Genomic DNA, 26,831 nt, shown 5'->3' on the forward strand with positions numbered 1-26,831 from the left:
TGTTCACAAAGATTCCATTTACCATGGCCAGTATTATGGAAATTCATTAAGTTTTTTGCCTTTTCTATAAAGCATTTATTTCATAAAACTATGAATAAATCATTATCAGGTTCCAAATAGGTAAGACTGAAGCCTTTGCAAATGCAGACCTCATAGTGATTTTACAGTAACTGATTGAATCCCATAATAAATTTTGGAGAGAGAAGTCACTGACCTTTAGAATAAAATCCAACACCTCTACATCTCTTGAATTCCATTCCGAGGTTGCCTGCAGCAGGTGGCCTAAGGCTACTATCTAAGAGCTGCTGAGCATGGAAGATTTTGCTCTCAAGCCCACTCACATCAACACTCCTGGTTGTATCTCACAGTCAAGACAACAAAGCTACTCTAGCCAGTACATTAAAAGCTGGATTCTTTCTCTCATCTCTTTTCACTAAAGCTTGTCTTTTCTTTTATGCTGTTGAAGCTGCAAATCAATTGCAGAAATAATGCCTCTGTCTATATAGTGGCTTATGGAAAGTTAGTAGAATGCAAAAGTTTTATTGAGCTGATGAGCAACATGCATCTGTCCCTACTGCACACAAAGATTAGCATGCAGGAAACAATACTGGAAATAAGGACACATTTATCCAGAAGTTCTCCTTCAAAATAGAAGCAACTTTTCCTATTATTCCTGTTGTTATTATAGTCTGCATGCATGCTGCTGACCCATGCTAACCATTTCATAAAAATAAACTTGTGGTCTGAAAATATGCCAAGTCACCTTCTCACTCTGCCTGAGAGAAGACCTTGGTTGTTATGCTTGGAAACACATGTATAGATCACTCGTAATTTCATTAAGGCTGCAGAATCTTGTTGTCAATTCCTCATTTAGTGCAATTTACAGAAAAACATCAGTTAGGCTAAAATCAAGAGATTTTTTTTCTCTGTTCTTTTTAGTGGTAACTTTCCAATTAGAGTTCACAGTTCAACTCAAGCTGTTTGACTGAGTGCTTGTTCATCTGTAACAGATCAGTCTGTTGATGAGTGTATCCCCACTGGGGAAAGAGCTTCCCAGAAAGGCACTGCTGGAGACAGTCATTCATAGAAATGACTGAAAAAGGTCTTTTTGGCTAAATACCATCTAAAACTGTATACTAAAACTGTAGTCATCCCACACTACTCCCATATATGGTCTTAGGGACGCAGCCTCCATGAAGCAAGGAGGTATCTTTCCCATTATTTTATGGGCTCAGCCTGAGGCTCTTAATACAGAGTTTAGTAGCTAGTAGCTTTTCAGGGAATCTTATGATAGTTCAGATCCTCTTAGAAAGGGCCTACCTGTGAATATAGGCAAAGGTTAATTTTATAATTGAGCTGTAGGTTAGGGGAAAAGAAGAAAAACCAAACACAAGTTAGGCTTATTAACAGTCTTGCCTCTCACAGCATTTACAGGAGATAGTCTACAGTCTGCTAAGACAAATGTTTTTGGTCTAAAGAATAAAGCACAGTTTTGCTTTAGTATGCTACTGTTGCTAGCTCCTGATATTTCTTATGTGGTTCACAGGAAACTCAGCTTGTCTTCATATACCTCCTGCAGTCTGCAGATTATTTGTCCTACTGATTTGACCTAGGCTGAAGCTCAGGCACGTAAAAAGTAAATTTCTCCCTAGGCTAGAATCAAAAATGGCTTTGAAACATAGGAGCCCATGGATCTGAGGCAGATAGCTTTCTCTTATGAAAAGACAGAGCACTTGAAACTCTTATTATTGTCTCTTGAAGAACTGTGGATGGTTTCTATGTTTAGCAACAGAGGAAATGAGACATCTAGCTGTGGATTAAGTCTAGAAAACTGTGGCTTGCAGCCAGCAGCATAGGGAGCCAAGGAGTACAGTTGAAAGAGAGCCTTGGCTAGAAGCCAGAAGAATTGGCTTAGATTCCCCAGATAAGGCATTTTTTTCATTCTTTCTGGACAACTTTTGGAATTAGATGCTAACAGATAGGCTAAGAGCAACTCCAGTTCCTCCAGACCACATTACACATTCATGTCACATTTTTTATTTTTGCCCTTTTTATTTTTTCCAGCTGTGTAAGGAAGGGAGTGCTGAGTTCAGTAGTAGGTTGTTCAGCTGAGTGTTTCCAGAGAGGAGCCAGCATCTTGGAAATCTGAAGGAAGGAAAGTGCTCATAAATTCAGGGTGCACAGACACTTGATATTGTACGTATGTATGTATATAACACGTTTTTACCTTTTCTCTCTGCTACTGTTAAAAGGTGAGTTGAGTCAAGCAGAGGGAAATAATAGGAACTGTGAGCTTTGGGCATGGTTCCCCTGATTTTACTGCTCTGAGCTTAAATCCACGAAGCATTTATCGCAAGCACGCAAATACCTTTAGGTACCTGCACCCTGATCCTCCAGGGTGAGTTCACCATCATCCTGCAGTTCCTGCAGGTTTTCTTGAGGACTGGGAGGTAAAGATAGTGTCCAATGTGAATATGCTCCCCAAACCTTGCATGAGTATCAGACAGGATGCAAGAAGCAGGACTACTAGCATCACTCTTGATACTCTGCATATCTTTGCAGTAGCTAGGATATAGTCAAGGCCTCAAGCTGATTGTCCATGGCCAGTCTCTCTGCAATTACTGTGTTGCATAACTCCAATGTTTTCATGGCCTCATAGCCACTCAGCCCTGACGTCAGGCTTACAAGCCAGAGAATCTGGTGATAGGTGCTAGTTAGAGAGCACTGGGCATCCTGCATACTCCTAGACAGCTAAGTTATTTTGACCAAGGAGCTTCTTTTTCTTCTCCATGTCTGTATTTGTTCATCTCTAAGACGAAAACATCATTAAGGCACTTCGCAAAGCACCTAAGATGTTCTGGTGAAACATGCTCTAATAGAGTCTGGTATTAATACAGAACTGAAATACAACTACCAGATCATTCTTACAGGAGGAGTCAGTCGTTAAGCTTTGGCTGTGAATCCTCCTTTTCAGACAACTTAGATTTCATCTATTTCTAGCAAAATTACTGAAGAGCTACTCCAGAAAAACACAATCTGACTAAAATATTATCCCCTCAGGAAATTAATTCCTATGCTTAATTGGTTCAGAGAAATAATCTTCAGCATGATCTCTTAAGGATTTTGCCATAATCTTCTTTTATTATCCCATGCTTGCCGATAAGACCTGGAGCATTTCCTGCTCACTTTTGGGATCAACATATAGCAGCATTCGTGTTTCTTTTGGATCAAATTGCCACAGAGTCAAAGGTGATATATTGGTCAGAGATGTTTGTTTCAGCTAACTCAGCGGAAACATGGCAAGGAGGAACGTGTGGTCAGATCAGAGAGACTAAGGGGGTCCAGGCTCCATTTTTGCCACTGACAGATTAAGGTATCATAGACAAGTCACTCCCTCCCTGTTTTCACATTTGCTAAAAAAAGGGTAATAATTCTGGATGCAACTCACTTCATTGTAGGGGGGCTAGCACAAAACTGAAGACCCATTTAACCTCTCACATAAATCCATGTACTGTCTCTCTGTCTCAAAGACAATTTCATCTACTGAGTCCACTTCCCCAGGATGCTGTGAGATGGGGGATTTGCTGTCATGTGGCAGCTGCACTGTTTTAACTGAACGTAAACTGTTGCACCAGTTCAGTTAAACAAGCTCAAGTTGTGCACAGCATTGACGTTGGTTTAAACTTGGCTTATGTTGTTTCACCAAACAAGGCTACAATCAAACCTCTTCAGAGAGATCCATCTCTGCCAGTGAGTATGTTGCCACAGCAGATACCCAATACCAACCCTGTATCAGAGGCTAAGTCCTTCAGATCTGCAGGCAAAGTGGTCCATGCAAGCACTCCCTAACCTGCTTCAGAAGAAATCAGCTATGTGAGCTCAGGTCATCAATTTAATCAGTTTAAGCCACACCAGCTGCTTTTGCCTGTAGCAGTATAGGCCGAGTTACATAAACTGCCCTCCTGGCAGACTAACAGGCTGCTGTCTCCAGCAGAGTACTACTGAGAAAATGCAGAGGCAATGAAGTTTTTCAACTAGCAAAAAGGTTTACAAAGTGAGTATCTGTCTGACAGTATTTGCAATTGTTTTAAACTTTGTTTGATAGTAATTTACATTGCATTAGTATGAATAAGCTGAAATGATATCAGATGAGTTTAAATCTCGACAGAATTTTCATATGTGTGTAGTTGTTCTAATTTGACTAGACAGCAGATACACAGATAACTAAACCACGTCTGCGTGTAATCCAGATCTTGATTTTTCTTTGTGAAGTGCTTTGAGATCTGCTTTAAGAAGCTCTAGAAATGTAAAGCATTTCTCAGATGTACAAACTGCTTTTATTTTCTTGAGATTCATAATTGAATTTATTTATTTTGCAATATCACATTATTCAGCAGTTGATAATAAAAAGGTAAAAAGCAGGTAGTAAAAACCTAAATTCTCCAAAGAGGGTTAAAACTCAGAAAGTCAGTAACAGGAGTGGACCTGCACTGTCAAACACAACTTTCAATATGTTTCTTTCTCTGGATGATGATATGGAAATTAAAAGATTACTCATGCTCTGATCTAACCAAACCAATATTCTACACACCAGATGCATAGCCCACTGGTTACCTCATATATTGCCAAAAAGTCTTCTCTAGTAATTTGATAAAAATTGGATTTTGGCATTTTTGTACATAAATGGGGCTTGGTTTACCTTCCGATCTTTAATAAAGATCACCTGTGGAGAACATTAAGTGTGACTTCAAGGAAAACAATCTCAGAGCATATTGCATTCTATAGCTTTGTGTTTACTAAGTAACACTTATTTTCTGGAATAAGCTCAGCAAATTCATTTCCAGTTGTTTTTATTATTGCACTGGTACCTGGAGGCATGAGCACAAGGCCTCATTGTGCAAGGTGCTGTTCAAACATATATAACAAGTAGGTAATAAACAGAGAGCAATTCTCTTACAGCCAGCCAAAGACATTTAGGAACACTAGCAGTGCCATGCATCTACTTTTACTTAGAGCTGATGAAAACTTGGAATGCCCACTCACACACACAAACAAAAATTCATCAAAGTCTTTTAAATTCCTTTAAAAACAAAGAAAATTTTATGCCAAAAGAGAAAAAACTTTCTTCCGCATGTGTTTTGGACCTGCTACATTTGTAATTCCACAGCTGCCAACAGTGCAAGGCAGTAAATGCTTGTAAACCTCATCCTCTGGCTTCGGAGAGTTTTGCTCATAATTTTCCATGCAATAAAGCTGAAGATAAAAGAAAGCAATTTTCTGTAAATGAATCTGCAAAAATCATAATTTTAAGGATTACAGGTTTTCAAAAATGAAAAGGAAATGGAATGATCCATGTCTGAGGCTAAGAGGAGTATTTACCTTGGAAATACACAAGTGAGAGGATAAGACTATGTCAGAAAAGCTCTTCTCAACATGTTACAAAATTTAGATCAGTGTTTGCTTACTTGCACATGTGTGAGATGACACAGTTTCTAGCAGGAGGGTGTGGGAGCAATTGGTAGGAGAACAGAGGAAGCAGAAAGAAACAAACGTAACTATGAAGCTCAAAAGTATTTTACCAGACAAATTCTGGCAGTGGGTCTGTAGGCGACCAAATATTCTCCCGTTTGATGATGGTGCTTGAAATCAGCTGACTATAATTTGTGGGAAAATATAAATGCTGATCCAATAGGATTTATACAGCTGCTTTCTTGCCCTTTTTTTTTAAGAAAGCAATTGTGTCTCTCATGTCCTGATAGCCTTGCAGAATTGTTCCACTGTTCATGTTTGCCCTTTTGAGGAAAAAGAGAAATCCTTGATTTCTGGATATGCTCCATTCCCCCTAGGAACTGCCTAGGAGCTGAGGCAGTTGCTGAGGGAAACTCAATATTGTAGAGGGAAAATTGTTACTACATTTGCAAAACTTGAAGTTTCTGGAATGACTAAATTTAAAACAAATGTGACATAAGGAGGAGGAAAGAGTGGGTAAGAAAATTAGGAGATGAAGTAGAAAGTCAAATCAGGGTTTAGCACAAAGTCCTGAGGTCAGCTATGTCCCTTTACAGCACAGAATTTACAACATTGAGTTCCACAGAATACACTTGGGGAGCTCTGTGCTGAAGGACTCCCACAGCATGGACTGTGTGTCGGTCTAGTTTTGTGTGGCGCAAATGTGCTTGGCTCCGCTGTTACTAACAGTAAGTAATAATGAGAAGCCATGATAAAATAATATTGGGTGTCATAGACTGAGAAAAGGGGCTATTTCAGGTCAAAGTTCTCAAACTATGCTGAGTTTCTAAATATGCCAAGTACATTTACACACTGTTTTGCAGGCAGACATGAGCTCATGCTGCTCATGTTCCAGATCATGAGCCTGCCCCAATGCACAAATTAAGCAGCAACATTCAAAGGTGCTGAGCTCACACCAATATTCCTGGTATGCAATTCTTGTTCTGCAAACCGTCTCAGGAAATGCTGTCACTGTCATTTATAGAATTATCATTAGTTTTTTGATTTCCAAACAGAAGAAAACAAGTGTTTTACAAACAGCTGAAAGGATTAAGTCTTATATGATGAGAAACAGGTAGTGTTCTTTGTGCAGCCATACATACAGTTCACCCACGTACACAGTATGCAGGCACTGAGCTGCTCTGGACAAGTATTTGAGAAACCAGAAATGGAAAATATATATAAAGCTGCAACAAGGCAGACTCTAATTTGCTCCTCTTGTAAGGTATGTGCCAATAACAATGCTGTCCAGAGCAAGCATGCAGCAAGGGAAGAATGATGCCTTGCAGAGTGGCCACCCACAAGCTGTAGCAGCTCCAAAGGAGTAAGCCTGCCCCATCTGGCTTTCTGCAGCAGCCCTTGCCTGGGGCTGGGCCCGGTGGCACAGTGCTGTCCTGAACCATAGCTCTTAGCTTTTCCCAGTAGCCTGTGTGCTCTCATGCTAGGTTTAGGAGTCAGCAGCCCAGGTGAGACTATGCAGGATGAAAGCATGAACAGAGAAGTCGTCCCCTCTGCTCACTTTGACTCAGATCCCAGAGCCTGGGAGCTGGGGCGATCTTTACCCAAAGGCAATATGCTGAGTGCAGTACAGTATTTTCCATTCTGTCACGTATCCCTCAGTTGATTTTCACTGGCCACAAATGCTCTGCTTTGGGGTTGTCATTAGCTGCAAACTGATTGGGTTTGAACAGCAGCAGGGGGGCTGGTTAGATGGTGCGGTACCACTCTCTCGCCCGCGCCCCCCCGCCCCGAACTGCTCTAACTCACTAGTGGTCGCCGTGCATTTTGCAACTTGCCTTCTTTAGCCTGTCTTGAACTGGTTATCGTGACCTCCCTGGCAAAGATGACTGTCCCCATAGTCTCAGCTCTCTGACAGAGGGCTGTTACTGAAGAGAGCTGACAGAAGTGTTTCAGGAAGGGCTGATGTGAACGTTAATGCTGCGAGAGGGGGGCTCCCTCCTGCAGTAGTTTGGGTGGTGCAACATAGATCATAGGACCTGCTTCTGTGTCCTTGGATGCTCTTCCTTCTGACATGGGCTGGGTGAAGAGGCTGAGATTTTTTTAGGTTTTTTCCCATTTTACTGTATACTCTAACAAAAGCTTCTGTCTTTGTTGAAACTGACATGTTTTAGAAATATGTATCAATTCTGACAACATTTCACATATAGGCAATAGAGGCAAAGTGCCTTAGTGTCAAAACATCCTGTGGTGATGTTTTCAGAGTAGTTTGGGGGGGTTCATTTCAGAAGGTTGTTTCAAAATGAAATTCATTTTTTCAACATCAAAATAATTTCAAAAATTTGACAGTCTGAGCTTTGTTACGGTAGATTTTTTTAAAAACTCTTTCATTGCTTTTATGGAATGCATAAAAATGTGAAAGTTTTAATTTCTGTCACTTCTAAGGAAATGGAAAATTGGCCTCCCCCACCCCCTTTCCCCTGATCTGGAGGTAACTGTATCAAAAAACATTTCTTGTTTAAAACTTGTTAGCTATCCTCTACTACTAAAGATGTCTTCCTCCCTGTGTCTCACACCACAGACTATAACATTTATGTGAGCAAATTAATCTCTGGAGCTTCCGAGATGCAAAGAAATACTTGACAGCTGGGAACCAAAGAGATTATGGAAGAGACTGTGCTACCTAAAACCAGGTAAGTGTATGATGTTGTTTATAAGAATGCCAAGGTCAGAAAGATTGCATCTTCAGGGATCAAAATACCTCTGAAATCTACCTGTGACTTGCACAAAAATTTATAGTAAGGCTGAAAGCTGGAACCAGATCTTTCTAAGTGCAGTTTTAACCAATGAAGCATTAATCTTCCTTTCCTCATATGCATCAATAACCTTCAGGCTACAGATAAAACTAAGACACTTCTATCTAATCAGAGGCACTAAGGGAAATCACACCAGCTCCAGTCTGATGGGGAGCAATCTGCTTTACAGAAATGCCACATTCACTGGCTTCCCTGGTTCATTATTGCAACAACAGCAGGTGGTTTGAGAGGTCCCTTTCATCCCTAGAAGGGGTAGGCTTCGAAGCTTACAGTGAGGATCAAGTGGCGACATTCACCTCTTGTTTTCACTGGTATTCAGGGAGAAGTGGGAGCTCTGCGCCTGCAGAGAGCTAGCTACTTGTGGGACATGTGCAGGCCTGGTGCTCCACATGCATGTATCTTGCTCTTTTCTAACCACAGTTGTTCATCCTGTTCACTCCCCCAACATAACTGCATACATATTGATTTGGCTTCAAAACAAGGTATTAAAAAAATCTTCAGAGGTGAAAGAGTGTCTGCTCATTGCAGCTGCATAAAATATTTCACCCATACAATTAATTGCACAGGTGAGTTAATCTTAAGCATGCCAACCAGCAGTTGAGTAAGGAGACCAAAGAACAAAACACAGGATGTCTGGTTTCTCTTTCACAAGACTTCAAATACCCAGTTACTTGGCACAAATTGTCAAAGGCATTTTTATGACACAGATAAATATTTGCAATGTAAAATCACAGCTTGAATCTTTAACTTGCTTTATCACCAAATCTGAGACAATGTTTAGTAAAATCTGCTTAAGCCCAGTCACCTGTCTGAGGCTAGCACCCTGTATTCTCTGGATGGTCCACATTAGGTCATGCTAAACTGACAGCTCTGAAGCATGGAGACATTAATTTTTCACAAGAACAGACACACTGATACAACCCATGCCCATCCTGCCTCTGAGCATCAATCTGTTTGCACAAGGCCGACTATGTGTTAAGTCAGAGTTGTTGGCCAGGGCTAAGTCCTGACTGTCTGTGTGCAGAGGCACAAGACGAAGTCTAGTGGGGCATAACATTTTTATGGAAGGGGCATTAGAAGAAGGTTTCTGGAGAAGGAGACTGTAAAACAATAAAAAAAAAAAAACAACCTGTAAAGTTTCAGTATTTTTGATACAACAGCAAATTTAAAAGACAATTGAGTGGTTGTAAGTGCAAAGAAACTAATGTATGGTTTTAAGTAAGAAATACAGGATAGGTAATACTGCCCCATAAACACTTCATTTGGGCCCAGAGAGACTATTAATTTTCATGATTCTTCATACCACAAGACAGAAGAGTAATCGTTCAAGTCATGTATGATGAAAACTAATGTTGTGGTATAATTTCTTCCCATTGATCGGGTCCTAGCCTATCTGGGATGATTTATAGGAATAACTAGGGACAGAAACTTACTGCAGTGTTGCAAGGGCCAGTTAAGTTTATGTACTGTACTAATGTTCAGAGTTAATAGATTTTGAATTATAGTCTATGTAGTACTCCTACTGATGCAAGCTTACCTTGAGGGTCTGAATAGAAGAGGTAGGTGGTGGAGCAAGCAGCTAGTACAGCTGGCAGTCACCTCACCAGTTGCATTTGGATCACTTGGGTATGACTAGTTGTCAGCAGGAAAACAGAACAATCAAAACAACTTCTGATCATAGCAAAAAAGCACCAGAACTCAAGGGTGTAAATCAGCACTGTGTAGTTAAAAATCAATGGAGTTGATCTATGCTAGTGAGGGATCAGAAATTTCTGGATCAAAAATTTGAAGGCAAAGAGGTTAATATTCCTCTCCTTTAATACAGAGATGCAATACAGAACCAGTGCTCTGATGTCCAGAGCAGTTGAGCAGTCTTCTCCCTGTAAGCAGACCTGAAACATGGTGTAGAAATTACAACCACTGCTACCACCATCATTCATGCTGTTATCACACTCTGTGTCTCAATGGAGACAGTTCTGGAGTCAAACAGGGTCTTGCTTCTGCTTTCTGCTCTTGGTTCAGTAATGTTAAGATGTGGAGGGCCATAAGCATCTATAGAGAGGCAGAGGCACCTACAGGGAAGATGGAGAGAAGAGAATGACTCCTGGTTCCTTTCTTGAGCATCAACAGGCTGGAGTTAACCTAAAAATGATACAGTCAGAACAGCACAGCCTGCAATGGTACACTTGCATTTCCATGGGAGTCTCCTCTCCCCAAAACAAACACAGAACCCAGGGGATGACACCCCAGGGCCAACAGACATTACAAAAAGGCAGTGTCATGGCTGATGCTCACTTCTGGTATATCACCTGCAATTACAGGAGCTCAAGATCACTCTCTGATTCATTGTGCAGAAGTTTTCAACATGGTGCAACCAAAATTAAAAAGCAGTTCATATTTTTTACCTGCAATTTTGTTGGGTTTTTGCCATGCTGAATGCATAATTCCTTCTATGCAGTAGAAGCAAGAAGCTGCTTGTTTGTTTGAGGATTAGGTGTAGAAGTTTTGTTTTTCCAAATGCTTTGTTGGATTTTGAAAAGAAACAAGCAATTAAATCACAGCAAAAGGGAATTTTAGCAAATGAACACTTGTGTTCTGAATAGAAAGAAACAAGTCTTCACTTCATGCACCAGAGCCAAGAGCTATGCTTCTTAAGGAGTTCAGTGACTCTGCCTGCCATAACGCTTGGATTCCTGTGTTAGGTTTTTTTTCTTCCTAACTTAGGCATTGAATTAAGTTTTGCTCTAGACTCTCAAGAAAGAGACTTTCTCTGGAGGTGGCTTTTGTCTTTCTCTCCACTGACAAGAGAGGGAAATTCAAGTAACCACATTCCTAATGAAGGCACTTGGGTCACAGCTCTGGCATCTGTACATTACTCGATCCAGATCAGTCATGGGTTTGTATTGTTGTCAAATTATGAGATCGGTCTACAGCTAGGCTAACTGTATTGCTTTTTTTATCAGTCAGGACCAACAGACATAGTACAAGTCATTAATAAGAACATCAACGGAGAAACCAAAGGTGTCACAAGTCGTGCCTTACACCACAGTAAACGATGGTACAAGATGCAGAGCACAGGTGAGAGGGGCTATTTGGAGCTAGATGGCTTCTGCACCTTGTGTATTCACCCATGTTTGAACACAAATTTTGTATGTCCCTGGGCTTCAAGATGTGCTCCAAGATATGTCAGGCAACTTGGAAACAGCAGCTGTGCTGTTCAGGCACTGCAAGACTAAGCTGAAATCTGACAACTATTCCTGTTCCCTTCAGGTCCTTTTTGATGGCATCCATGGAGGGTCTGCTGCTGCTGAACTCCCCCTTCCCCTCAACACAAGCCTGTGACACAGTGCAGCAGGTCTCAGGTATACACTTGAGCTACTATACATGGAGGAAGAGAATATCTGGGAAAGCATTGAGCTATTGCTGAGGAAGTTGTGGTTTGATCCATAGATCTGCTGCAGACTCCTTTTAAGACCTATTACCTAAAAATCTCTGTGCCTCTATCACTTCATCTATAAAGTGAGGATCATGCTCTTTCCTTTAATTGTCCTAACATGTTGAGCGTGCAGGAACTATCTAGCTTCATGCATACACACAGCCTGCAGTACAAAAGGCCCTCATTTCTCTTTGTAGCATTAGGAAATATGGAAAATATGTCTAATGGGCTATGATTGCCACCTAGTACCAGTGCTTTTCCCAATCAAAAGGACATAAGTTCAATAGAGAAAAAGGAAAGGCCAGTGTTTTCTTATGGTTCCAGTTTTTCTGCCCCATTTTCTTTGCCTTTGTCCCCATTTTTGGTATAGCTCTTATCTTGATATCTTCTTTGATGCCAAAACCAGAATTTCAATTACTTTTGCTTTGCTTTCTCTCTGTTTTGCTACCTGTTGCTATGGAAATCAGCAGTACACAACCATTCGGTTACCTGATCCAAATGATTTTTTTGAAACAAATACTTTTTTCATCAGTTGCCTGGTCGCAGCCCCTGCCTGTTCTAGTCTGGGCATATGAATACATTCTTTTCAGAAGAGTAGTGCTGAGGAAGCTGTCAAGAAAGGAGTGATTATATCTGGCCAATAGTCCAAAACGTGACCCTCCCGCCACATGCATTCAGGGCAATTTGGACCCCAGCAATTTGGTGGCACTTTATAATGATCCTTCCTCAGGATTCATAGTTACTGCTGAACTATTTTTACCCTTAATGCCACCATTTTGCAAGATGCTGTTTCCCTCTCGCCTCCACACACAGCCCACACATACCCAAACATCCCCCTTATAGCCGTCATCTGTCAGACATATGATCAGCCTGATAGTGTGCACACACGTATACCTTCCAAAAGAGTATACGTTTGCATTAGTGTTTCTTCTAGCACTGAGTCAATCTAACATGCTACAGAATCAGAAGAGCAGCAATTTGCACAGAATAAAATGCAAAAGAGAATGGCATCTTTTAAGGCAACAAGTGAGGACTGAGAAAGCTCAACAATAGCACCTGCATACTGAAATTGCTCTGCTCTGCATCCTGGCTAGGCAGCCATGCTTAATCTCTGCATTGTTTCTTATTAGATGCATGTTTCTTATTAGCATGCATCAGTGTTCTCTAGCTGTGATCAGCAAAGGGAAGGATAAAGATCAGTCTACTCTGATTCCTGTTTTTGTTGCTTCTCCAACTCTTATCTCCCCCCTCCCCGAGCCTTCTGCTAATCCTCCAGGCATGCCTTGCAAGCTCTGCTAGTTCCACAGTCCAACTCTTCCTGCTTTGCAACAGCTCTGTCATCAGCAATAATCAAAACAAATGCTTTCTTCCCTCTACTCAATGGCCCATCAGCAGAAGTCAATGACATCTCCAGGGAAGCCAGCTGGCAGTACAGCTGCAGGTTCTGCTACCTTAGTTACAGAGGCATCATGCAAGAGGATTAGGCACCCAGTTCTGGAACGGGGCATCAGTCTGCCCTTTCTAGCTCTGAAGGCATCATCCCTTGCTACAGAACCTATCCATTCACAATGCGAACCAGCTGATGGACCTGGGAACTGCTGTGTTTCTGACTCTCTTGTGCTGTGAAGATACAAAGGAGTTAACCTTTGCAGGAGGCAGATTATTGCTTCTTGGTTGCTCTGTCAGTGAAGCAATGCAGCATTTACAATTCCTGGCTGTAGTTAGACCTCTGAAAGATATGGCTGCTACTCAAAGATCACAGGTAGCATTCATCCATCACCTGGAGATACAGTAAAGAGAGACAGGCCCATCTGTAGTAAGCAAGTTTATTTCACCTCTTCTGACATCCATAGATTAGACAGCTGCCAAGAAGATACAACAAGGTGCTTCACCAGGAGTTACTTTCTGAACTCGTCAGGAATTGCTGATGAGATGAGCACATGCTTAAGCTGTTGCTGGTCCCCGTCCAGTGGCCACATCCCCCCTAATGAAGGAGCAACGCTGAGCCTTTAACCATGTTTCGGACTTGGGTTAATACACCAGGATTTCTGGCTCACTAGCAAGAAATGGAGCACACTGAAAACCCACTACATGCCGAGGCTTGCAGGCAGGAGATGTGCCCTCCCTTCCCCCATTGTCATCTGTTCCTGAGTTGATGGAGGCAGCCACTGATCTGGATGAATAAGCCAGATTCAGTGCAGTGAGAGAAGCAGGCCAGGCCACCAAATAGCATCTGCCACTGGCATCGTTTCTGAGTGACACCAAAGAAAGGACAGGACCTGAGGGGTGAAGATTTCATCTTAGAACCTGAGGATTGTCTTACTTGCTTCACCCCAGCAGCAGTGCTTTACAGACACAACTATAAATAGTTACTGCACATTAAGAATCAAGCTGGCATGTCTACCTAGAGGGTAAATGGTTCTTTTTCCCCACACACTCCCCAAAGGTAGCAAAAGAGCTGCTTTATCTGCAGATCTGTGTCAGCATAGGCAGTAGGAGCTCTCAGCCAGCCCTGCCAGCCCTGCAAAAATCAGGTCACCCACCTTGCTCACACCTTTGGGTGAGCAGCCTTCCTAGGCCTGGGAAGTAAGAAGTTCAGGGGTTTCCCTCAACAGTAATTTTTCCATGGCCTCAAAGTGCTGATTAGGCTGTGCTGCCCATGTAGGGCACAGAAGGGAAGGGAAGTAGATGGAAAAAAACTACAACCCCTTCTTCCAGAGGCACTGTGTAAAATATCCCCCTGGGGTTTCCCACCACTAGAGAGTGACCCACTTTGATTATCTTGATCATCTCCTAAGCCTCCTTTTACATTACAGCAGTGTAAAGAGGCCAGGAAAAGATCTGGACACGATCTTAAGGTGCAATTCTTCATGGGATGCCTTGGCACGACATCCCAGGAAAGATGGAAAAGAGAGCGCATAATCAGCCAGCATCTTAGTCGCTCATAGACAGCATGCTATCAAGTGCTTGAGGGGGCACAAATCCATTTTTGTGGTTTTTTTGGCCCTGAGAAAAGAAAGGAGAAAAAAAATGCAACTTACCACTTCTGCATCACTTCAAGCAAACCAGTCCATCCAGGCACACAGTAACTTCACTCAAAATTTCAGGCTCAGAGCCAGACATTTCTATCCAGGCCATCAATAAGTTTTGGATGGGGAGCCACAGTGGACAACAGAGTCTCATAGTTACTGTAGGCTTCATCATAAGGTGTCAGTATTAAATCTTCTCACTACCTCATCCCCTGCCAGAAAAATAATTTCCTTGCATGGTGTCTGATTACCCAAGTGACAAAACCTCAAAGGCATTTCAGGGATAACAGGAGTCAGTGCAGGCCAGCGCCTTTAAAGAGACTTTCCATCCTGTGTTAAGCTCAGTCAAAATTAATTGGGCCTGAGGGGTCAAATTTTTGGAAAAAAATTTAGGTACAGTTAGATATCTAATTCCCAAAGTTGCCTCTGAAAAACTCACCTAAGGCTTATCTGAATCCTTAGGTACTTAAAGACTTTTAAGTAACCATTCCAAAATCTTAATTCTGCAGTCAGACAGAACACTTGAGCTGTTATTTACAAATCTGTTTTTTCCTAATAAGGGGATTACTGGAGGAGTTTTGCAGTAGCTTTAAGAAAAGTCAGTCTTTCACATCTATACTTTCACCTCTTAAATTGGGGGAGGGATGTACAAAAAAATTCATCTTATTAAAATAAACAAAACCTATTTGTGTGAAGAAACTGAATCAATTTTCATTACCATCCTGTACACAAACCAAATATGACAAAGGGATTCATACAGTTCGGTCACATTCAAGTGACATTGATTGGTTTGCTGTTCTGTGGATTGCATGCAACTTCAAGAGCTGTGTTTGCTTCCTTATGGTTTAATGGCAATTTTAGGTAACCTTGTTCCTTGTGTGGTTGCCTTATGTCTAAAATATTTGCAATACCTGCTGGCAACATCATCTGATAGATGCCTAGAAACATTGCTTAATTCTGTTAAGACACATGGTGGCATTAAACAGCAGCAGAGTTCACCAGGAAAAAGAAATTAGATTGCAGTTTGCAAAGGGAGTTGCAGAATGGCTTGCTGGGTGAGGAACTCTTTGCAGGAAGATATGGCTGGAGTAGCTTTCCTGAGGGCTGCTGAAGGACTAGGCTGAGCTTATGGATACAAGAATCAGCTCCATTCACTGGCTCCGTGAGCTGCTCAGGAAAGTATGATGTACTGTGCCAGACAGAGGCGGAGCAGGCTGGGAATGAAAGAGGAATTAATACGAGGAAAGCTGTGAGGGTTTCCCCAGGTCAAAAGATGGGTTCCCAAGGAAACTCCATCATGTGACCATGTGACAAATCTCCTGGGATCTACGTGGCATATGCAGTCTGATGTCTTCACTGCAAGCCTGGAACATGTGGCCAGCAATTTCTCGTGCCGCCCCAGCACAGCAGGAGTGGGCGCTTCCCAAAGCTGTTTTTCTGGCAAGCTCAAATCCCTGATGCCTTCTGTGAGAAAGCTTCACAGATCAAGGAGGCAGCGTGCCTCCCTCTTCAATGCCAGAAGGATTTACGTGAGGGAGAAACAAGCAAACTGTCTTGCCAAAGAAAGAGGAGAGAGCGTGGAAAATATTTTCAATCTGTGTTTTTGCAAGTGCACGGAGAGGCTCTCACTGCTCCACTTCCATGGAGTTACACGCTGCCAGACTCAGGCCAGCTTCTGAAACTCTGACAGTTAGCACATTGAGCAAAAAATAATTTTAAGCATCTTGCAGAACTCTTCTCTGAAAGAGAAAGAAATGTTTTACTTTCTCCCATCAAATTGTAACCATATCTCAGGAGAGAAATAAATGTGTTTTGGCACACAAAGAGGTCAGGCTGCGTTTTGATGGCACTGTTCACACTTTGTCCCTGAAACAGACTGAGCTTTTGGAAGAGCAACACAAGTTATTACTGAATGAGAGGATGTGTGGAACATTTGGGTTTAACCTCTCTACCAACAGACGTTTTAAAATACTCCTGGCAAGCTGTTCCTTTCTGATAGCAAAATACTGTCAGAAGTTAGTGGTACACTGCTCTTCCCAGGATCTAGTTGCTGTAGCAGGTCAGAGCAAAGATCAGGCCAGGCTGGGGTCCCTTGATAGGAGACAATAGCTGATGTTTCAGGTAACGTGTCCCACAGTATGATTATGTACACTGCAAAAATCATCATTCACCCCCTGCCCAATGAGATGGCATGGGGAACTGCAGTACACGCTTTTTCTGGCCCTGGCATGAACCCCTGCCAGTGGTGTGCAGGTGATTTAGTGATGCTTGTAGGAAGCTCCTGTGCACAGACCAGTGATCTGAAAACAGGCCTCTCTCATCATCCCCTCCCCAACCTCCCCCTCCACACCATCCACATTACTGAAAACAGAGATTTTTGTCCTTACATGGATGCAGGGGTGGGTGGAGCCTGGTGGGAGCCCTGCTCAGCATGGGAGCACTTGCACCATGTTCCACAAAGCTAATAAATATATTGTTTTATTATTAGCCACATGGCACCATGTGGCTAATAATAAATTAAAATAATTTGGCTTTGCTCAGTTGAGCTAGTGCCTGAAAGGAAAAAAAGTGAAGGGAGTGATCAGAGAAAGTGTGCAGAAGTCTCCTGCTCTCTTTTCTTTTGTTTATTATCACCTCCCTTTAACACACCCACGCTGTCCTCAGGAAACCTGTCTTCTCCTCCACCACCCTGCAGAGTTTGGAGAGCTGTGCTGGTTTTGGCTGGGATAGAGTTAATTTTCTTCACAGTAGCTGGTATGGGGCTATGTTTTGGATTTGTGTTGGAAACAGTGTTGATAACCCAAGGCTGTTTTCGTTCCTGCTGAGCAGTGCTGACACAGAGTCAAGGCCTTTTCTGCTCCTCACCCCACCCCACCCCACCAGCGAGTGGGCTGGGGGGGCACAAGGGGTTGGGAGGGGACACGGCTGGGACAGCTGACCCCAACCGACCAAAGGGCTATTCCATACCATATGGCGTCATGCTCAGCATGTAAAGCTGGGGAAGAAGAAGGGAGGGGGGACATTTGGAGTGATGGCGTTTGTCTTCCCAAGTCACCGTTACACGTGCTGGAGCCCTGCTTTCCTGGAGATGGCTGAACCCCTGCCTGCCCATGGGAAGGAGTGAAGGAATTCCTTGCTTTGCCTGCGTGCACGGCTTTTGCCTTACCTATTAAACTGTCTTTATCTCAGCCCATGAGTTTTCTCACTTTTACCTTTCCAATTCTGTCCCCCATCCCACCAGGGGGGAGTGAGTGAGCGGCTGGGTGGTGCTTAGTTGCCGGCTGGGGTTAAACCACGACAGGAGCAAACAGGGCATCAGCTTGAACTCCAAAAGTAAGGAAAAACCTGCAACACATGGGCTTGCTAATTATTTAGAGCCTTGAATAAAAGCTTGGCATTTTCAGGCATTGCTGTGGGCAAGGTGGATGCCTGCTCACCCTCTTCTCCCCTGGGATTTTTAGGTGCAGAGCACGGCATGTATTTCTAATGTCACTGGGCTGTAAAAAGAAGTGTGTGCATCACCCCATGGCTCCCTAGGAGTGAATAAGTGATCATATTGGAAGTGTCATCCCAGGCAGGCTCACACAGCCAGACGTCACTGCTGCTTCAACACCACCACAGATCCCGCAGCACTGAAGAGGGTGACATAGCTGCTGTTTGCAGATGGGTAGGAGGCATTTCCAGGCTGCTTTAGCGTGCGAGTGGCAATAATCCTACAGCCTCCCTGAGCCAGACAATGTTGCTGGTTTCTACCAACATCATGCCTTTGGGAACTCACCCAAGACCTGCTTCAGAAGCAGAGGGACTACAGAAGGCCAGTGGGAATTTCTGTGTCCAATAGGGCCTCTGGGGGCAGGAAGACCAAAGCACAGGGGGCTCAGGGAGTGCCCTAACTGAGCTGTGTCTCTATTAAACACAGTTTCATGTGTTTTGGGACCACCTAGGGCTCTGTTACACATTCCACTGCCATCCTGGCCGGGATCTTCAGAGCCCAGTTCCAGAAAGCACAATGTGAAGTTCAAGTAAAGACATGGAAATAAGTCTCTTGCACCATATTGCTTTGAGGTCTTTCTCCCACAGCAGTCTTTCAGAGAAACTAGAAGGTGGACCTAGGATTTAATCTGAAAAAGATAGGGTATGAACCTACGCGTCACCCTTGTAGAGCTCAGCAGGTGGGACATCAGTACCTTACTTTCTCTGTAGCAAGCTGAGTTGTGTTTTATCCTCTTTCTCTGCAGAAGAGATGCTGCCCGCCCGCCCCCTCCTGCCAGCCCATCCTTCTCAGTAATGCACTGTAACCCAGGACCCCTCAGATAAAAGATGAGAATACTAATTGCTTGGAAACACTCCACAGAAAGTGGACATTAAGTGGACTAATGCTGAACACCAATGGAAATTACAACATGGACATCATCAGAATCCATCACAACTAATGAGATTAGAGTGGATACCACAAGAATTCATAATGATCTACTCTGGGCCCCAAAGTTTTATCAGTGCATCTGAGCCATGCTTTGCTCTTCTCCTGCCCTCTACTTGCACACTTTGAAGAGTACAGACGAGGGAGGACCCCAGGAGCCTTTCATCCTACTCTGTACCTCTCTTATACAACCCTTGTTTCTAATTGTATGCAGACACAACAGCAATGGCAATGACTTCATAGCGAACCCCCCTAATGAATAAATCATCCTAATTTCAAGGCAAAGTTAGCACAACCATCCACTGTGTCATTTCCATGAATCACAGTGATAAAGGGCCATGCTTGTTGAGACATTGCTTATGCAAATGCAATACAGCACTAATGAATGTAAGCAAAGTCCTGCAGTGCCAGGACAAGGCAGGCTTGTGCCAAAACTCCTAGGAAGCGGCTGTTGCTTTGTTCAAAGGAATAAGTGATGCGCTGGGGCAGAGAGGCTCTCAGGAGCCTGGGACTGTACTATTCAGTTATTTCAGAGCCAAGGTTATGGTCCTTATTCTTTAGGGACACACTTTCATACCAAATATTTCTGATTTATAAGCAGCAAGGCCTCTCTCTGAGTTCCTGGAAATTGTGATAAGGGAAGGGGTATTCTGAACCCGGATGATCCAAAGATCAGCTCCTTTGTGATGAGATAGCGGCATATTGGGAGTGTAGTGTAAGGCGCTGGAAAGGACCCACAATACTTTAGATTTCCTTCATTATTCTTCAAAGCCTAATCTAATTTAACACCTCACAAAGCAGGGCTTTGCTGAGGAGGTATCTCTGTTTTCAAGCAGATCTCATTGTTTTTGTGCCTGTGCTGATATTCCATACCTTGATTTTATTGTTCGTACTCTCTAAAAGCCTATAAAAGAGGTCTAGAGCCAAGCAAGGGTTAGTCCTGTGGCAGTAGATGATTTATGGGTAAAGTGTAAGAAAAGGTCCTGCCACAAACAGCCAGAAGGGCAAAATAGCTGGGTGAGGGATAGGATAGCAGAGAAAGGTGGAATGATTTCCTCAAGGTCACACCAGTCACAGCACAAAGCTGGGAATAGGCTTGATGACTCACAGGGAAGTGCAGTATATTGTCCTGCTGATGCAGAAGTCTCTGATATCCCTGACTAATGCACCACATCAAGAAATTATTTCATGCTCTGGAATTCTCTGGCACGAAGTGTCAGCCAAAAAAAGTCTAAAACAATGAATGTAACTCAATATATGCCACCAAAGGTTTTCTGTTCCCAATAGGTGCCAAAACACAATTGATTTTCTTTTACAGTTGCTTTCTTTGTTAGATGATGTCATGGATTAGTTATCTCTGAAAGCATTAAATGATACAAAGCACTTGATGAGTTATTGGGAAAAACAATCTTCAAGTCTAGCTGGTGCAAGGAGAAAGGACCATAAATTCCCTAGCCTCAGTGTCTGCAAGACTTGAAAGCAATTGCATTGCTCTCATACAGTGAATGCAAGGAGAGTAGCTTTCCCACCATTCCCAAGGCATGCAATCGAGCAGCTAGTGCTTCACTGCTTGGTATTTGGGTTTCAAGGCCTACCAGTGTCACTCATTGCTCCAGAAATCAGCACCCAAAGGCACCTTGGACTGGTGCTATTTGGCTGTGCCTCAGTGGGCCAAGGCTGGAGCAGAGGTGCTGTTCAGTCTGCAGCTGAGCCAGTGAAAGGCATAATTTTCCCTAGTACATAACACTGTCGGAGTGTTTGACCTGTAAAGGTCTGTGTTGTCACAGCACGTGTTAGTACCCCCTAACATAGTTCTGTATTTTATTAGGTTCATGCAATTTCCCTTTGCAGCCTCAAAACAATGCAAAAACATGCCTCAAGCACACTGATAAAGGGCTTTTGAACGGAGACAGATGAATCACATGCCATTTCACAATTAGCACTTTAATTTTGAACATTAATTAGGGCACTGGTGTTTGGAGAGTTTAGTTCTCATCGACCCACTTACATTGTTCAGAGAAGGCCTAAAGAGATACTGAAGTTTGCAAATAAATCAATAGGAAAAATGAAAAGTCAGTACCAGCTGGAGCCCATGAGCTGAATACTGGTGACCTGGGAAATGCTTCACAAAAAAAGACTTGCTTACTAGAGCATGGGAAGAAGCAATATTTCAGTTACAATACCACGACACTAAAGAAATATAGGCACACTGAAGAAAGAGAGTGGTTTCATGTGCAAGGCACAGGATAGGCTACAGATGTGAATCCACAGCCCACCTTTGGTTCACCGAATAGTTCTCCTAGGCACTGTTACAGTTATCCTATTGAGTTCTAACATCCTTTGAAAACAACATTATTCTTGTGTGAGACGAAAAAATGTTACTTATTTGGAGGTGTAAACACAATAACTAAAGCCAAAAGTCTGTAAAGAGGCTTGGATGTGAATTCATTATGAATACACTCTGATGAAATGAGATTTACTGGCTCTTCTTTACATAAGGAAGTGGAATGAAATCTGGAAATAAAAACAGATGGAGATGAGCACATCCCAGCAATAATATAAACAGGAGTACTACTAAGCAGTAGCTACAGGTGAAGCAAAAATATATTTATCCTAAAGAATTAGAGACACTGAAAACACCTGCTGCTTTTCAGAAAGATAAAAGCCAAGAGAAGATAATTCCTCCCAAGCGACAAAAAGAAGAAATGAAATTACGAAGAAATCAGCTGAAAAATACACCTCCATCATGGCAATAGCAGAGTGGCCTTGATCATATTCTGAGGACCACCTTGTATATCAGCCAGAAGATAGCAAGGACATCCCTGCAGCAGGAGCGTCTAAAGCAGGGTTTGAATACAGATAGCATGTTAAGTTTTGCAGGTTGAATGAGAGTTTTAGGGAGCAAGGAGGACTTTAGCGGGTCACACTTGCTACAGCCTTTCTGGCATGTAAATGAGGTCTTTCCTCTTTCCAGTGTCTCATCTCAGCATGCAGGAGGCAATACATCTCACTCCCTCCACTTTTTCTGTCCCTGTCGTGGTTTAACCCCAGTCAGCAACTAAGCACCACGCAGCCGCTCACTCCCCCTCCCCCCTCCCGGTGGGATGGGGGAGAGAATCTGAAAAGCACAAGTAAGAAAACTCATGGGCTGAGATAAGAACAGTTTAATAATTGAAATATAATAATAATAATAGTAATAATAATAATACATTGTAATGAAAAGGAAAATAACAAGAGAGCGAGAGAGGAACAAAACCCAGGAAAAAACCACAAGTGACACAACCGCTCACCACGCGGCGACTGACACCCAGCCAGTCCCCGAGCAGCGATTGCTGCCCCCCAGCCAGCTCCCCCCGCTTTCTGGTCTGGGCATGACACCATATGGCATGGAATAGCCCTTTGGCCAGTTTGGATCAGCTATCCCGGCTGTGCCCCTCCCAGCTTCTTGTGCACCTGGCAGAGCATGGGGAGCTGAAAAGGCCTTGACCAGTGTAAACACCACTTGGCAACAACTAAACCATCAGTGTGTTGTCAGCATTATTCTCATACTAAATCCAAAACACAGCACTACACCAGCTACTAGGAAGAAAATTAACACTACCACAGCCAAAACCAGGATGGTCTCCTGGCACAGAAAAGGCAAGAGCTCAAACCCTGAGAATTTGCATTGGAGACCACTGCTGGAAAACACACAGCAGATTGGACAGTTGCATGAATGTAATTTATTTTCCTTCATGTAGAAAAAAAAAGCTGCTGTAGAGAACAGGGTCCTATTACTCAGTACTCTGCATGGTGTTCAACTTGATTTAAGTGGCAGAAACCTTAATTAGGGCTCTAAGCAGGCTTCCTAATAGTGCAGTTCAAACTTCTGCGAAAGAAACATTTGTCTGGTCAAAGCAAACAGAATTTGATTAGTTTCCCTGAGGGACCCAGGGAGCCAAACAGGAATGACACGGAGGAGACACTAAGTCCAGCAGGACATGGCTGGATTATTCCTCTCATACCCTTTATATCTTTTAAAACATCTGTCCAGACTGCAGTGAGCCTTGTAGCCTACAGATGCAAATGATAAACTGCAAGTGAAGTCTGTGGAAGAAATGAAAATTACAAGCTAGATTCTCCCTGGGATCCTGATCTACACAAGAGCAAACCCAGCAGCTTGAAAGGGTTATTTCAGACTCATGAAGCTGTAAAAGAACTCGGAAGAAGATCTTAGGAGCAAAATTAGCCTGGATCATGGTCATTTACAGAGGCAAAAGCTTGCAATGTCAGAGCTGCCCAGTTCAAAGCATCTGTTTGGAAAGGCTTTTAGGAAACATGCATTTTATATATGGCCTTTAAAGCTTTAGCACTGACTATGCACAGTAACACATTCCAGAGGATCTGTAGTTCCCCTCAGCCATGCAGCAAGCAATACACGGGAAGCAAGCAGAGGAAAAATACTATTTCGCTGCAGTACTGGGAAGAATAGTATGCAGATAGTGGAAAGCAACCAATTGATGCTGAACCCAGCTGTGTGGAATGGAGGTGAAGCTGATGTGAAAAGCGAGTTTTGGGAACAAATTGTGCCCTTGAACCATCATTTATAGGTTGTCTTTGACTTGCGTTGGCCGCGAGGGGCGCCGGGCCGCGCGCGGAGCACCGGCGGGGCGGCGGCGGCGGGACACGCGGGATGCACGTGGACACGCAGCGGCGGGCCTGAGCAGCGACCCCGGGGCCGCTGATTGGACGAGGCAGCGAGGGGCGGCGCCCGCACCCGGCAGCGCGGGAGACGTGCGCGGGCGGCGGCGGTCGCCCCGCCGGTTGCGGCGGGCGGGCAGAGGTATTTCCCAGCGGTCAGGCAGCATGGTGACCATCCTTCAAAAAGCAGTGTCCTCTGCTTCCCCCGAGCTTCTGGCGCCTGGGAGAACCAGTGCAGCCACGCAGGCAGAGCTCCTGCTAGGCATGCGACCGCCCGGGTTTCTGGCTGTGGGATGTGCGAAGAGAGATTCCTAGAGCGGAAGGGATATCGCTATCTGGCTCCAGGACTGGTGCCTCCTCCAAAACTTGGGGGTTTTAAACCGTGGAAGAGCCTTCGAGACACAAGGTATGCCGGGGCCTGACGGGATGGGGAAAATGCGTCTTTGGGCGTAAACTGGTGGGACTGATCGAGAGAGCTTTAAACTAGAATCGATGGGGGACGGGGCTACCGAGAGGGTTGCAGTAGGTAGGCCGAGGGTTGGCATGGCCTCGCCTGAGGGTGGCAGTGCTAGCGGGAACATTTGCGCTGCTCCGGGGAGCGCAGGGGTCTCGGGCGTGTATCGGAATTATACAGCAACGCATGCGGTATGAGAAACAAACAGGATGAACTGGAAGTGTTGGTCAGCTCCCAGAGCTATGATATCATTGGTGTTAGTGGGACCTGGGGGAATGAGTCCCACGAGTGGAGTGCTGGGATGGAGGGCTACAGGGTGCTCAGGAGGGATAGGCAAGGCAGGCGAGGTGGAGGCATTGCACTATGCGTAAGGGAGTAGTGTCAGGCACAAGTATAAATTGGGAGAGGAGTGGCTGGAGAGCAGCCCTGCAGAAAGGGATCTGGGGGTGCTGGTTGGCAGCAGGCTCAATAGGAGTCAGCAGTGTGCCCTGGCAGCCGAGAGGGCAACCCGCATCCTAGGGTGCGTCAAACACAGCATAACCAGCCGGTCAAAAGGGGTGATTATCCCGCTATATGCAGCATTGGTGTGGCCTCACCCTGAATACTGTGTGCAGTTCGGGGCCCCGCAATTTAAGAAGGACGTGAAGGTCCTTGAATGCAGCCAGAGGAGGGCAACAAAGCTGGTGAAAGGGCTGGAAGGAATGTCCTACAAGGAGTGGCTGAGAACTTTGGGTTTGTCTAATTTGGAGAACAGGAGGCTGAGGGACGACCTCTTTGCTCTCTACAGCTTCCTCAGGAGGGCATGTGGAGAGGGAGGTGCTGATCTCTTCTCCCTGGGATCCAGGGACAGGACACGGGGGAATGGTTCAAAGCTGTGTCAGGGGAGGTTCAGACTTGACATTAGGAAGCATTTCTTTACCAAAGGGTGGTCAAACATTCAAACAGACTTCCTACACAGGTGGTCAATGCCCCACGCCTGTCAGTGTTTATGAGGCATTAGGACAATGCCCTTAATAACATGCTTTAACTTTTGGTCAGGCAGTTGGACTAGATGATAGTTGTAGGTCCCTTCCAACTCTCTTCTATTCAATGCTTATTTCTTTGGGTAAAGGCACTGTGGTCCTGAAAGAGGAAATTTTATTGAAACAAGCACTCTTCACGTGTGCGTGATAGGTGAGGTAAATGCAGGTTAAATCAATGGTCTTCTCTGGTAGAAGTAATGGCAACTACTTTGCTTGTATCACTCATATAAGCCAGAGGCCTCTTTGTAAAGGTACAGCTTTGCATCTTTCTCAGCCTTGAAATAAAGATTTGTACTTGTTGGTTCAATTCCTAGTCTATTCCCAAAAGCTTTGTATAATCTTGCTCTGGAAAGGGAAAAATAAGCAAAACAGTGTATCTGATTTACTGTCTCCAAGAGCCTAGATACCAATGCAAACAGGCCTGTTTATTTTACAAGTGCCTGTACACATAATATTAAAATCAAATATTGGTTCTGGAGTAGGGACTCCATAATGGGATGGTTTTTTACTTGATAAATAGCTGGGCTTGTGTGGGGATTCATATCAGGCTCCATACAAACAAACCTAAAGTAAATACTTGCCCACCATGCTTGCAATTTTGCCTGCTTCTGCAGCACCTCTTGAAATGAGACAAATCATGCAACCTGTTGTGGTCTTCACCTTGCAAGTTTGTATACTCAGGCAGGCATGGATAGCAACAGAGTCCGAGGCAGGTGGAGAACACAGTTCATTCCTGTGCTACATCAATGATAAATCAAGGAACAAAAATAGAAAATGGGCAAGACTGAAATCACCAACTCAGCTGCCTGGAATGGTGCGTTTCCAAAATACTCCGTTTCCTCTTTGAACCAGGACAAAGATGCTTTTGCTTTTCTCCTACTACTCTTTTTAAACTGGAGAGAATATGTGAGTACCTCAGAGAAATTTCACTCTTCCTGACACTGAGTGGCTTACTCTTTGTTTGGGTTCTTTGTGCAAAAGTTAGTAGGAAAACAGTTCTATAATTGTCTTAACATACCAACTTACTAAAATGTGTGGACCTTCATGTTCATAAAAAAACCACATGGCTTAAAAGCCACTTAGCCTTTCTTTAAGGATCACTGTATTACTTGTTCTAAATGAAAAAACCAAGTCCCTAGAGGAATCTAAGGTCTGCAAAGAAGTGGGATGGAATTTAATTACAGGAGGTTGCAAAGGGAATCTGTTGCTGCCCTAAAACTGAATTTTTGCTTCTTAATTCCTAAAGATTACATCCATTAGGCTCTCTCCTCCCACTCTGCATCTATTTTTCTATACACAGATATATAAATACTATATATATATACACTAAAATATAGTTACTATTTTAACTGCCTCTTAAATACAAATGTTGCCAAATAGCCAATGTTTTGCACAATGCCTGGAAAATATAAAATCAAAGTATTCATCCAAATCCACACATGGCCAGATCCTTAGTTGGTGTTGATGCTTGCAGCTCTGCTAATTTTTTTGGCGCTGGGCCTGCTACG

General features: G+C 43.6%; 1 long non-coding RNA gene across 1 annotated transcript; it reads left to right on the forward strand.

Annotated features, from left to right (window-relative positions):
- The first annotated feature begins 8,047 nt into the window (after positions 1-8,047).
- LOC140661896 (uncharacterized) lies at positions 8,048-19,211 on the forward strand. The gene is made up of 4 exons (XR_012045924.1): positions 8,048-8,159; positions 11,246-11,360; positions 11,553-11,644; positions 18,986-19,211. It is a non-coding gene; the product is annotated as an uncharacterized lncRNA (long non-coding RNA).
- The last annotated feature ends 7,620 nt before the right edge of the window (positions 19,212-26,831 follow it).

Source organism: Ciconia boyciana, chromosome 20, assembly GCF_034638445.1.
Source record: "Ciconia boyciana chromosome 20, ASM3463844v1, whole genome shotgun sequence".
Taxonomy (NCBI): Eukaryota; Metazoa; Chordata; class Aves; order Ciconiiformes; family Ciconiidae; genus Ciconia; species Ciconia boyciana.